General features: G+C 46.6%; 1 pseudogene; it reads right to left on the reverse strand.

The window, feature by feature from the left end:
• Positions 1-3,987: 3,987 nt before the first annotated feature.
• On the reverse strand, positions 3,988-4,193 carry LOC146347411 (cytochrome c oxidase copper chaperone pseudogene; annotated as a pseudogene).
• Between the last annotated feature and the right edge of the window lie 7,405 nt (positions 4,194-11,598).

Below are 11,598 nucleotides of genomic sequence, written 5' to 3' on the forward strand. Positions count from 1 at the left end.
ACCGCCAAGAAGATTCGCCCAAGGTAAGTCCAGTCCCAGGGGGGTGGGGGGGGCAGACCGTTTTGCCACTGATTTCAGGTGTCCGAATGCGCTGGCATTCGGCCTCCCCAACATTCATGGCGAAATTCTCTGACATCCCTAAAACACACACACAAAGATTGCAACCTGGTATGGACTTGAGTCACAATGAGCTTCGAGACGGAATTCATAGAACTTTAGCGGGCTCCTGTCTTGCTGATTTGCACAGCTCTATGCGACAGCCATTCTGCATTCCCAACAGTAGCTGTGCTCCTCATACAACTATCCCCTCTTCTCCAGTGGCCACTCTTCCCAGCATCAGCTGAGCCTTCCTCCATGTGCCTGTCACTGCTCCCGATGGGCATGGCAAGAAGCACATGGAGGTGGCTCCCTGGCTAGCAGCTGCTCCCCCTGATACCAGCCAAGTCCTCTCCATGTGCCACTTCCCATCTTCATTGGGATGACAAATGGCGCATGAACCTGGTTGACTTGGCAGGTGCTGCTGGGAGGTGCAGCTGCTCCTCCCAGCACTGGCTGAGTCCTTTCTCCATGCTGAGGAGAGGCGGGGGGGGCAGGGCAATTATTCCAGTGGGTGTGGCCATGCCCACTGATGTCATCTGGCCCACCGAAGCCCTGTGGGGAGGTGTATCCAATTCCCAAAGCAACAATGTTCTCCACTGCTGGTATATGAAACAGGAGTGCTCCAAGATTTTGAAAGATTATCTTCTGAACCTTTTGGTTTTAGATCACTGATCCAGTCCAATTCTCTTTCTTTTCTTCCCTTTCCCTGCAATTTAACAAGAAAGAACCCAATCTGAATTTTAAAGTTGTAACATGCTGTCTTCCACATAGGTCTTTTCCTGATTAATATCATGCTTTCTTCATCAATGAGAATTTATCCTCACATGTGAGCTGCAAAGCCATTCTTTAATGATGCGAGAAAAAGGAATGCAGGCAGTACTCTGGGAATTATAATTGTTTGGGGGCTTGTCATACTTTTATATGTAATTGCAATGACAACCTCTCCCGCAGAAATAGGCAATACCATTAAAGGCCCTACACAAGAGTAGGTTTATGGGGGTTGATTGATAAAAAAAGAAAAAGATAAAGATAAAGCATCTGTGCTTGGAGCCTTATTTGCTCTTGCGTTTAATTATCTTGTGGAATGTTGTTCATTTTAATATCAGATTTTAAGCTGACCATGTATCCTCATTTATTTTAATGATCCCTAGTTTAGGCACATTATTACTGGGATGGATAGTGCTAGAAAACTACCTCATAAGAACATGAGCCATGCTGTGTCAGACCAAGGCTCCATCTAGTCCAGCATTCTGTTGACACTTTGCAAAATACTTTGGAGGGCTTGCTGCGTCCTTTGGATGTTGCATACATAAAGTGAAACTGATCAAAAATGTTGTATCTGCTAAACCATACACAAATGGTCTCTCAAAATTCTAAGGATGTATGAAACAACTTACCTGTTTCATAAGTGGCATCCGTGGGGGGGGGGAGGCACTCCATCCCTCCCCCTGGAATCCTCCCTGGCCGGCTCCACTCCGCAGCAACACCGCGGAGCCGCCAGCTGGGTGCATCTGAAGCCAGACATCCGACTGCAGCAGGTCTGCGGATGGAAATGGCGCAGAGGACGCCATTTGCGTCCCCGCTTTTGCTGTGATAGGCTATATAAATATTTATGTAGCCTATCACAGCTCAGCGAAGGGACGCAAATGATGGCTGGTGTAGCGGCCGCCATTTGCGGCCGTAGCCCGGCAGCAGCCAGAGCCATCACCGGTGCTGCCGGAGCCGCTGCCACTGCTACTGCTGGAGCCACAGCCAGGTAGGCTCCATTTCACGGGGCTTTTGCAGGGTGGTGGGGCGGGTTGCTCTGTTCTGCCAAGGATTCCAGGGGGCCGAATTCACTGGAATTCGGCCTCCCTGGGATCCATGGTGGAATTCTCTGACATCCCTACAAAATTCTCCACCTAATTTGTGGGCAGAGAAATTGGGGGGAGAATTTCTCAAAATTTCTCCAGGGGGAGGAAAAAATCTAGGGATGTACGAAACTCACTTACCTTTTTGCGGAATCTTTAACGGTGGGGGGGAGGCTCTCTGTCCCTCCCCCTGGAATCCTCGATGGGGGGGAGGCGATCTGGTCCTCCCCCCAGGATCCTCGATGGCTGGCTCCGCTCTGCGGCCAGGCTGCAGAGCAGCCGGCCAGGGCCATCTGGAGCTGGATTTCCGGCTGCGGACGGGCTGCTGCAGATGCAAATGGCGGCCGCTGTAGCAGCCGCCAGTTGCGTCCAGCCAGGCAGCCATGATAGGCTACATAAGAATTTATGTAGCCTATCACGGCTAACCCCTAAAAAAACCCAACAACCAGCGTACGCAAATGGCGGCGGCTACGGCGGCCGCCATTTGCGTTCTCTATTTTTCGCTGTTCTAGCCTACATAAATATTTACGTAGGCAATTACGACCAAAAAAAAGGGAACCACAAATAGCGTAGTGGGCGCTATTTGCATTTCTTTTTTTTTCGCCGTAAAAGCCTACATAAATATTTACATAGGATAAAATTGTGAGAAAAAAAGGACGCAAATAGCTCCCACTACGCTATTTGCGGTTCCCTTTCTTTTTCGCCGTAATTGCCTACATAAATATTTACATAGGCTAGAATGGTGAAAAATACAGAACACAAATGGCGGCTGCCATAGCCGCCGCCATTTATGTACGCTGGTTTGTTGTTGTTGTTTTTTAGGGGTTAGCCGTGATAGGCTACGTAAATTCTTACGTAGCCTATCACAGCTCGAAGGACGGCATTGGAGGCTGCAGCAGCCCAGCTACGGCTGGCCAGGAGACCAGCCACTGGAGCCACCGCCGCCGGAACCGCCGCCGCCATATCTGCAGCATCCGCCCCAGGTAAGTGCCGTCCCAGGGGATTCCGCGGCGGGGGCAGGGGGCAGGAGGCTGTTCTGCCACGGATTCCAGGGGGGCGGATTCTAAAGAATCCATCCTCACTGGAATCCGTGGCGGAATTCTCTGCCATCCCTAAGAAAATCTCCAACAGTTTCTCACAGACAGGGCTCAGCACTGGCACACTGTCAAGAAGCTGGAGCACGACTTCTCCCTTTTTCCCTAAGGGCACATTCCTATGCATGGTAAGTCAGAAGAAAAGTCCTACAACTCCCAGCATGGCTGGCTGGGGAATCTGGGAAGTCTAGGGTCTTTTTTTGCCTATACATGCATAGGGTTGTGCCCCAGGGGTTGTTGTTTTCTCACTGATAATGGTAACAGCATCAACTGTGTCGGCAGCCTGGCCCCCATTTTGCATCCTCCACAATGCCCCATACATAGCCTTGTTCTGGGGTTTTGTGTGGGTGGTGGGGAGGTGGCCACCCGCCCATCCCAAACGATGAAGACAATTTGGAGAAAATTCTGAAAGTGGCCTTTTATTTCGAGGTGGTCAAAAAAATCTCAGAATGTTTCTGAGAAAAAATGTATTCTGATTATTTATTTGGCTCGGCTCTACTTGCCTAGTTCAGCACTTTCCCCAGGGTCTCCCAAGGGTTAAATTTTTGAGAGATGGTTGTGGATACATCTTGTCACTAATGCAGGTGCTTATAATGCTGCTACTGTGTCCAGCTCTAGGGAAGAGGTGGAGGTAGTGCTGTACCAAAACCTGTCCTCCTGTTTCCTTTCCTATCCTTTTCTTTTTAGCTCAAATGAGAACTTTAAAAAATACTTATTAAGAAGAATCTGTCTTATTATCACATAGCTAGGATCCAGTAACAGGAAAATACAATAAGGCAATGTACTGCTGTGGTTTTAGAATCCAAAATAAATATTTTTTTCCAATAAATTCATCTTCTGATACAAGACATAAAAAACCTATTCAGGCAGCCAAGAAAGTAAAGTCCCCAAACTATTTATCTACCAGCAAATCACCAAACATTCAGACCTGTAGTCCATTTTGTTCATATCTTAGAATCTATGGCTCTCATGCACTCCTTGTGAGCCTCAGTGAGAGGACCACAGTGTTCTTCTCCTTTTTCGATGATGCAGGCATCGCATGCCCGCTTCGTCTTGGGACAGGCACAACATGGTTCCAGGGAAGGTGGCAGCTCCTGGCCTGAGGGGGAGCTTACAGGTCCAGAGTCTGGCAGGAGGCTAGGCTTGACATCTCCTCCTCTGGTGAATGTGCAAACCTGTCCTCCGGTTTCCTGAAACTTTTCTTCCCCCCTGAAAGAGATTTCTGTTTTCCGACCTCATTCTCAGGTGTTCTATAATTTGCTTTGAATTTATCTGGATGGTGTTTTTGAGCTTGCCCAATCACTGCAAGGTGGCTGAGGGTGCTGTGTGTGTTCTTTCTATTACACATCTCTCCACTGCTCTGCAGCCTCCCAGGCTGCCTGCACTTCCTGATCTGAAAAAGCCCCATGGGAGGAATGATCTCATGATGTCTTCCCCTGGGCATTCACTGAATTGTGGGAAGCCGAGGAGACTACAGGCAGTTGGAGAGATGCTTGTACAATGGAAGACAGGACACTCCTGCACACATCTTAGCCACCTCATAAATAAGGTAACCACTAGGGATGTACGAATCCCTTGCTTGGCTCCGCGCAGGGGCATCCGTGGTGGGGGGGAGGCACTCCGTCCCTCCCCCTGGAATCCTCCCCGGCCGTCTCCACTCCATGGCAGCTCCACAGACACAGAGCCGCCGGCTGGGGCCGGCCACAGCCACAGTTCCAGCCACGGCTGGGCTGCTGCGGCCGCAAATGGTGGCCGTCGTAGCGGCCACCATTTGCGTCCTTGCTAGTAGCCGTGATAGGCTATGTAAATACTTATGTAGCCTAACACGGCAAAGAGCAGGGGCACAAATGGCATAGCAGCCGCCATTTGCGTCCCTGTTCTTTGCCATGATAGGCTACGTATATACTTACATAGCCTATCACGGCAGCAAGGTCGCAAATGGCGGCCGCAGCAGGTCGGCTGCGGCCGGCCGGGAGACCAGCCGCCGCATCCGCCCCGGGTAAGTTCCATCCCGGGGGGATTCCGGGGGGGGGGGAGGCCGTTCCACCACGGATTCCAGGGGGTTGGATTCTAAAGAATCCGTCCTCACTGGAATCTGTGGCGGAATTCTCTGCCATCCCTAGTAAGCACAAGACCCTTAAACCCAGCCCATGAGAATGTTTCCAAAATTTCTTCTCCTTTGAATTTCTTTTCGAAAGCCATTCCTTTTCTATCAACTGGGATGAGAATGGTTGAAAAAAATGAAAGTTTTGGCACAGTGCTATCACTGATACTTCATTGGACCAAATTGAGCATATTATTAGAAGGTGTTCATCAATGGCAGAGCACACAAATAAGGCCATGCAGATGGATGCTGCGTCTATTCCTGACAACTCCAGAGCTAGGAAACACCCTTCCTGAGACCCTGGAGAGCTGCTGCTGTCAACAATATTGGGCTAGATAGACCAGTGGTCTAACTCAGGATAAAATAGCCCCCTTTGCCCCTGGGCCCAGGATCTAGCTACTGTTTTGCATGGCATAGCTACCTCTTGACTTAGCTCCCACAATGCGCTGTATCTGGGACTACACTTGTAGACCATCTAAGAAGTACAGATGGTCCAGAATGTAGTACCATGACTTCTACCTGGGGATAGCCACACTAAATATCTTACCCCAGGGTTACAAGAGGTACACTGTCAGGGCCAAACTAGGGATGTATGCATTGTGCAAAATCCATTCCGTCTGTGTTTCGCAGATTGTCAAGCACCTTGCATTCCACCATCTGCCTATCAATAGAATTTAGGGATCTCAGAGAAATCCACTGCGGATTCAAATGAAGCTGGATTCTTTGGAATCCGGCCTCAGGAACCCGCAGCAGATTGGGACCACTTACCTCTGCTCCAGGAGGACTGGAGGTGGAATGGCACTTGGCTGCTTCTTCCAGCCAGAGCCGTTCGCCTCTTCCCTGTCCCTGACGATTGCCTTTAAAAAAAAAGTATTTTTTTTTTTAAAGGCAATCAGGAGGATGTGCCCATAGACTTATATGCAAATAGAGTCATGAATCTTGCATATAAGTCTATGTGTCCATAGGCTTATACGTAAGATTCACTGCTCTATTTTGCGTATAAGTCTATGGGCACATGCGATCAGCAGGATGCACATTTGTGGCTGGTTTAAAAAAAAAATAGCGTATTTTTCTACAACAACATTTGAGCAAAATTTGGGAAAGTTAGAAAACCAGTCCCCAAGTCTGCAGAAAAACGCCCAACACGGGGAAAGCCTGATGTGGAATCCACAGGTCGGATTCATGAAAATCCAAACTCATTTGGGTCCGTTGTGGATTTCTCTGACATCCCTAGGCCAAATGAAACATTCTCACTAGCACACTTTGTGCAGCTATACACACCAGATCCATACCTCTGTGTAAGCGCATATGGCTCCAATTTGGTTTGGGACTATGACACTTCAGGAAAGGCAGTTTTAAGTTTCCTCCCTGTTTTCATTCCAAAATTCCATCTGTACCCTTTGGGGGGGGGGTGTGTGCTAAAAATAACAATGGAATGGAATCCAATGGAGCCATTTTTCTTTTTTTAACTCCCCCCCCCAGTGGTAAATGGGGGGGCCTATAGCCTCTTCTCCTGAAGTTTTGCAGTCCCTATTCAAATTGGGTCAAGTGTGCTTACACAGAGGTAAAGAGACCTAGCATGTATGGCTCTACCGTGTGTGCTAGAGAGAACACGTAGCTTGGCCCTCAGTTAGTTTCCAGTCTAAGTTTAAGGCTGGTTTGGTATCTAAGGGAGCCCTTTGTCTCATGTGGAGTCCTGAGATCAGGAAATGCCATCTTGAAAGTGCCATCATATCAGATGGCAGTCTGGGCATAACCACAAACAAGGCTTTTGTCACAGATGCCTCCTTGAGTGTGGCATTTCCTCCCATTCAGAGTCTACCAGTTTTATCTAATTAGTCCTTTACAAAAGACCATAGCAAAGGGCTTTTTCTGTTTAGATAAGTCTTTGGACAACAGCCAACCGGGACTGGGAGGTGTTGTGCAAAACCGACTTTTTGTTTGAATCAGTCATGGTTGGCACTGATTTTTCTTTTCTGTTTTTTTAGCATTGTTCATGCTTTTCTGCTATACTGTATTGTAATTAGGGATGGCAGAGAATTCCGCCATGGATCTCGGTGAGGCCGAATGCCAGTGCATTCGGCCCCCCAAAATCTGTGTCGGAACGGCCTGCCACCCCCCCACCCCTCCGCAGATCCCCCCCGGGACGAGACTTACCTGGGGCAGATCTTCCGGGTGGCGGTGGCTCCGGCAGCGGCTTCGGTGGCGGCGGCTGCGGCGGCTGGTCTTCCGACCGGCTGCTGCCTCTGCCATTTCCAGTCTTGGTAAAAAAAAAAAAAGACGTGATAGGCTACGTAAATCTTTACGTAGCCTATCATGGCTGGGTGGGTTTTTTAAAAAAACAACAACCTGCGTACGCAAATGGCGGCGGCTACGGCCGCCGCCATTTGCATTCCTTCTTTTTGGCCGTCTTAGTCTACGTAAATATTTACGTAGACTATGACGGCAAAAATAAAGGGGAATGCAAATAGCGTAGCGGGCGCTATTTGCGTCCCCTTTTGATTCACCGTTTTAGCCTACGTAAAGATTTACGTAGGCTAAAACGGCGAATCAAAAAAGGACGCAAATAGCGCCCGCTACGCTATTTGTGTTCCCCTTTATTTTCGTCGTCATAGTCTACATATTTACGTAGATTAAGACGTCTAAAAAGAAGGAACACAAATGGTGTTTTTTGTGGTTTTTTTTACCCAGAGCCCTCCGCGGCTGGAAATCTGGCTGCGGACGGCTCTGGCCTGGCTGGGCCTGGCCGGCTGCTCCGTGGAGCTGCTGCGGAGCACAGCTGGCCGTTTGAGGATTCCGGGGCGGAAGAATGGAGTGCTTCCCCCCCATCGAGGATTCCGGGGGGAGGGATGGAATGCCTCCCCCCCCACCATAAACATAATCCGTGAACAGGTAAGTCACTTTCGTACATCCCTAATTGTAATGTTGTGTTGCGAGCCGCTTTGAGAATATGTTAAAAAAGGAAGTGATTTGTTTTTAAACAAAAGTGAGGTGAAAAAAAGTAGGAGCAAGTGAGGGCAATGCAAATGCTGAAGTGAACTATTTCAGACCCCCCCCCCCAATAATTGAAATTGCATATTTTGTACTTTGCAAAAATGTTTACAAGAGCTATGAGTAACCTACTCCTTAATTGGTATATAAAATGTTTTCCATGCACTCCATTAATGCTTTCTATACTAGTCAAAAACTGGAAAGTAACAATAGCAAGATGATAGCTGTTTATATCATACAATCCCTGTACTAGACAAAATGAGCTCACAGGGCTGTATTTAGTCATAAAAAAAAACATCCCTGTGTGTGGGTGTGGGTGTTTGTGTGTGCGTGCTCAAATCCTACCAACATGGGTTTTATCTATGGAACACTACTGTTTTGGACTTCTCCCAAAAAACAGGAGCTGGGTTTATATGAATGTGCAAGATCAGAATATTTTGGGTAAACAAGAAATATGAATACAACACAGAAAAACAAAAACATCATTAATAACTCACATGCTAAAAGTAGAATTAACACTGCATTTCCCCCAAAATCTCTCAACACTTTCCTTCACTCTCTCCCAGCTGCGCCCTCTAACTGACATAACTCCCCCTCCCCTGAATTTTCTCCCATCTCCATGGTAACAAGCCGCACTCACTCACATCCCATCCCCTCCCAACTGGCCACTCTGACATCAGGTTTACTACACAGTAGTATAAAAAAACAAGTAAAGTTGCTAATCATGAGGATATGTCCCATACAACAATTAAACAAAACAGAAGCATTTCATGGTTGCTGAAGGGGTTTTTAATTGGTTGGTGCTGTTTATTTCTTTTATTGTTTCATTTTTAATTGCATTTTAAGGTATTTGTTTTTATGCTATGTTTTAATTAAGATTTTTTAAAATGTGGATTTTATTGTTAGTCACCTGGGGTGCCATTTTTTGTGTGGAAAGGAGGTATATTAAATAAATAAATAAATAAATAAATCGGTGCTTCAGAGCATTTGTTTGTTGTTGTTGTTGTTGTTGTTTAAACAGTTTAAAAAACCCAGTAATGGTTAGGAAAGATGATGGAAACACTGGTGATGAATTGCTGATGGGGACAGAAATCACTTCCACTTCCAAGGTAGGGAAGGCAGCACAATGGTGTCTCCCACAAACAGGTAAAATCAATGGAGACATCAGCAAGGTCTGGACATGGGCGATCAAATTGGAACATCAAGATGCGATGTCGTTTGCCTCTTCTCCACAGAACCATTCCAGGTTGCTTGAATGAGCTGCCAGTTTCACAGGCTGCAGAATCCAAGCTGTGATTGAAATGTGTACATCAGCAATGACCTGAAAGATGAACTCCATCTTCGAAGCCACAATGTTCATCATCCAAGCCCCTGTGTTCTCTCTCATTGGTCTGATTTTATAAAATCCCTTTGATTTGTGTTCTTTCTGCTAAGGATTGAAATGACAGTCATTTCTATATGGACATAGTTACCATATTCAACAAGGCTGAATTCCAGTGTCTAGTCCAAAAATAAAACTTAAAAAACCCATCCTTTATCAGGCCGGAAGAGAAATGAGCTGTTCTCCTGTGGCAGTTTATCTGAGATCAGAACTTAAATGAGCCCTGAATTCAGCAAGCTAAACAAATCTATGAAGGGAAAAATGCTGTCTTTCTCTGTCACTTCTAAACACTATGCTAAATCTCACTTATCACAGTCCAATGCAATGCACATCACAATGAGCCACGCACCATAATGAATGGCTTTTCTATTTCTGGCGTATTTCTCACTGAGTGGCTTTGCTCAAGAGGCAAATCCATTAGGTGCTGAAGTAAAAATGTTTTCTCTGGATCCTGTCAAGGTGTCACTATGGAGACAAGCAGCAACAGCTTTGTCTTCTTTGCACACTGAAGGCAGGCTGGAAGAGAGAGCATAAAAAAAGGAAAAAGAAGTGCCGTCGTTTTGGTCCAAGAACAGCAGCCATGCCTGTGCAAATTTCAAAGCTATGCTTGGGTACAGAAGCCATTTGGCACACTTTTGATGGAAATGTTGCTGGCTCATAAACATTTATAGTATTCCATGCCACCATGAAATGCCCCATGAAAATGCCTCCCATATCATTTGATACAAGGGGCATTTCTTGGTGGAGGGGGGGAGGGGAATCCTTTTTAACATTAATGTGTGTGTACCTTGTTTAGCAACTGGGTTTTCTTTACAGTATCGATAAGGGGTTGAGAGCCAAAACCCCTCTGAAGTACCTGCAGAATGGGTCCTGACCACAGATACTACTCCCTCCATGCCCCTCTTTTGCAGCTTATACTATCACTCCTTCTAACAGCGAACTCAGATGTTGAGTGCCAACAGGACTGTCACCAAAACAGAATCAGTGAGAAACAGAAGGGCAGGTAATGGACTACTCAGAGAAACCTCAACATTTGCAGAAGTACCAGAAATCTTTTGTAAAAATGTAAGGGGGACCCTGCTCCCAAAACTAACCCCATGGGGGCTGTGCATGTACAATAGCTGCAGAAGAGTAATCGTTCGAATAGGGGCAGGGGGAAGAAAAGAAAAAAGAACACAGGGCCTGGAGGCAAGTGGAAAGTGGAACTCTCTGCATGGAGAAAATGTCTGGCTGGGGCCCTCTGAACAAGATCATGCCTATTAGGAGGCGAGGATAGTCTGCAACATGTTTTTGTAGGTTCTAATTGTACTGATCATTGGTAATCCAGCTCTGTATGTGCAATATTCAGATCCTATCACCATGAAACAGAAAGGGGATGACACACACTTTCTGCAGGAGTTTGGCCCAACTCCTTGTGTTGTACTTCTTGCTGGGAAAAAAAAAAATATGGGAGATGTGCCATCAACAGATTAATTTCAGAGGGAATGCTGTCTGGATTGCTCCCAGCAAGTGAGTTACCACCACTGCACATCCATTAAAAAGAAAGACTAATGTAATTGAGTATATCATCTTCATGGGAAAAAGGAGTAAATGGGACTCTTCCCACATGGCCCATCTGTTTTATAGACACAATCACAAATGTGGTTGATGGAGAAGAAAGTTGCAGAACTGCCTCCACCGAATGTTTCCACCTGCTTGCCCACACGCCATGGGATGATCCTTCACTATTATGTATGAGGTGATGTATGATGTCCATGCCCAGGCCTGGTGAAAGCAAACATGCTCCTGCAGGGTTGTTTTCTATTAGCTTGGAACAGAGGTAGTGAAAGGACATGCAATTAAGCTAATTGCATGCTCAATCTGCATAGCAGTGATTCATATCAACACCATAGTACATAGAGAGATGCTTGTGCTTTTGAATGAGGGACATGGTGTGCAATTAAGCTGATTGCGGATAACAGACATGAAGTGTGCAGCAGGGATTTGTATCTGCATGACAAACATGGATATCTGCTTTTGCAGATAAGTGTCCTGAATATGCAATTCATGTATTTAGGAAGGAAGGGAGGGAGGGAGGGA

Source organism: Heloderma suspectum, chromosome 4, assembly GCF_057233095.1.
Source record: "Heloderma suspectum isolate Gila_16-S chromosome 4, 16-S_ref, whole genome shotgun sequence".
Classification (NCBI taxonomy): domain Eukaryota; kingdom Metazoa; phylum Chordata; class Lepidosauria; order Squamata; family Helodermatidae; genus Heloderma; species Heloderma suspectum.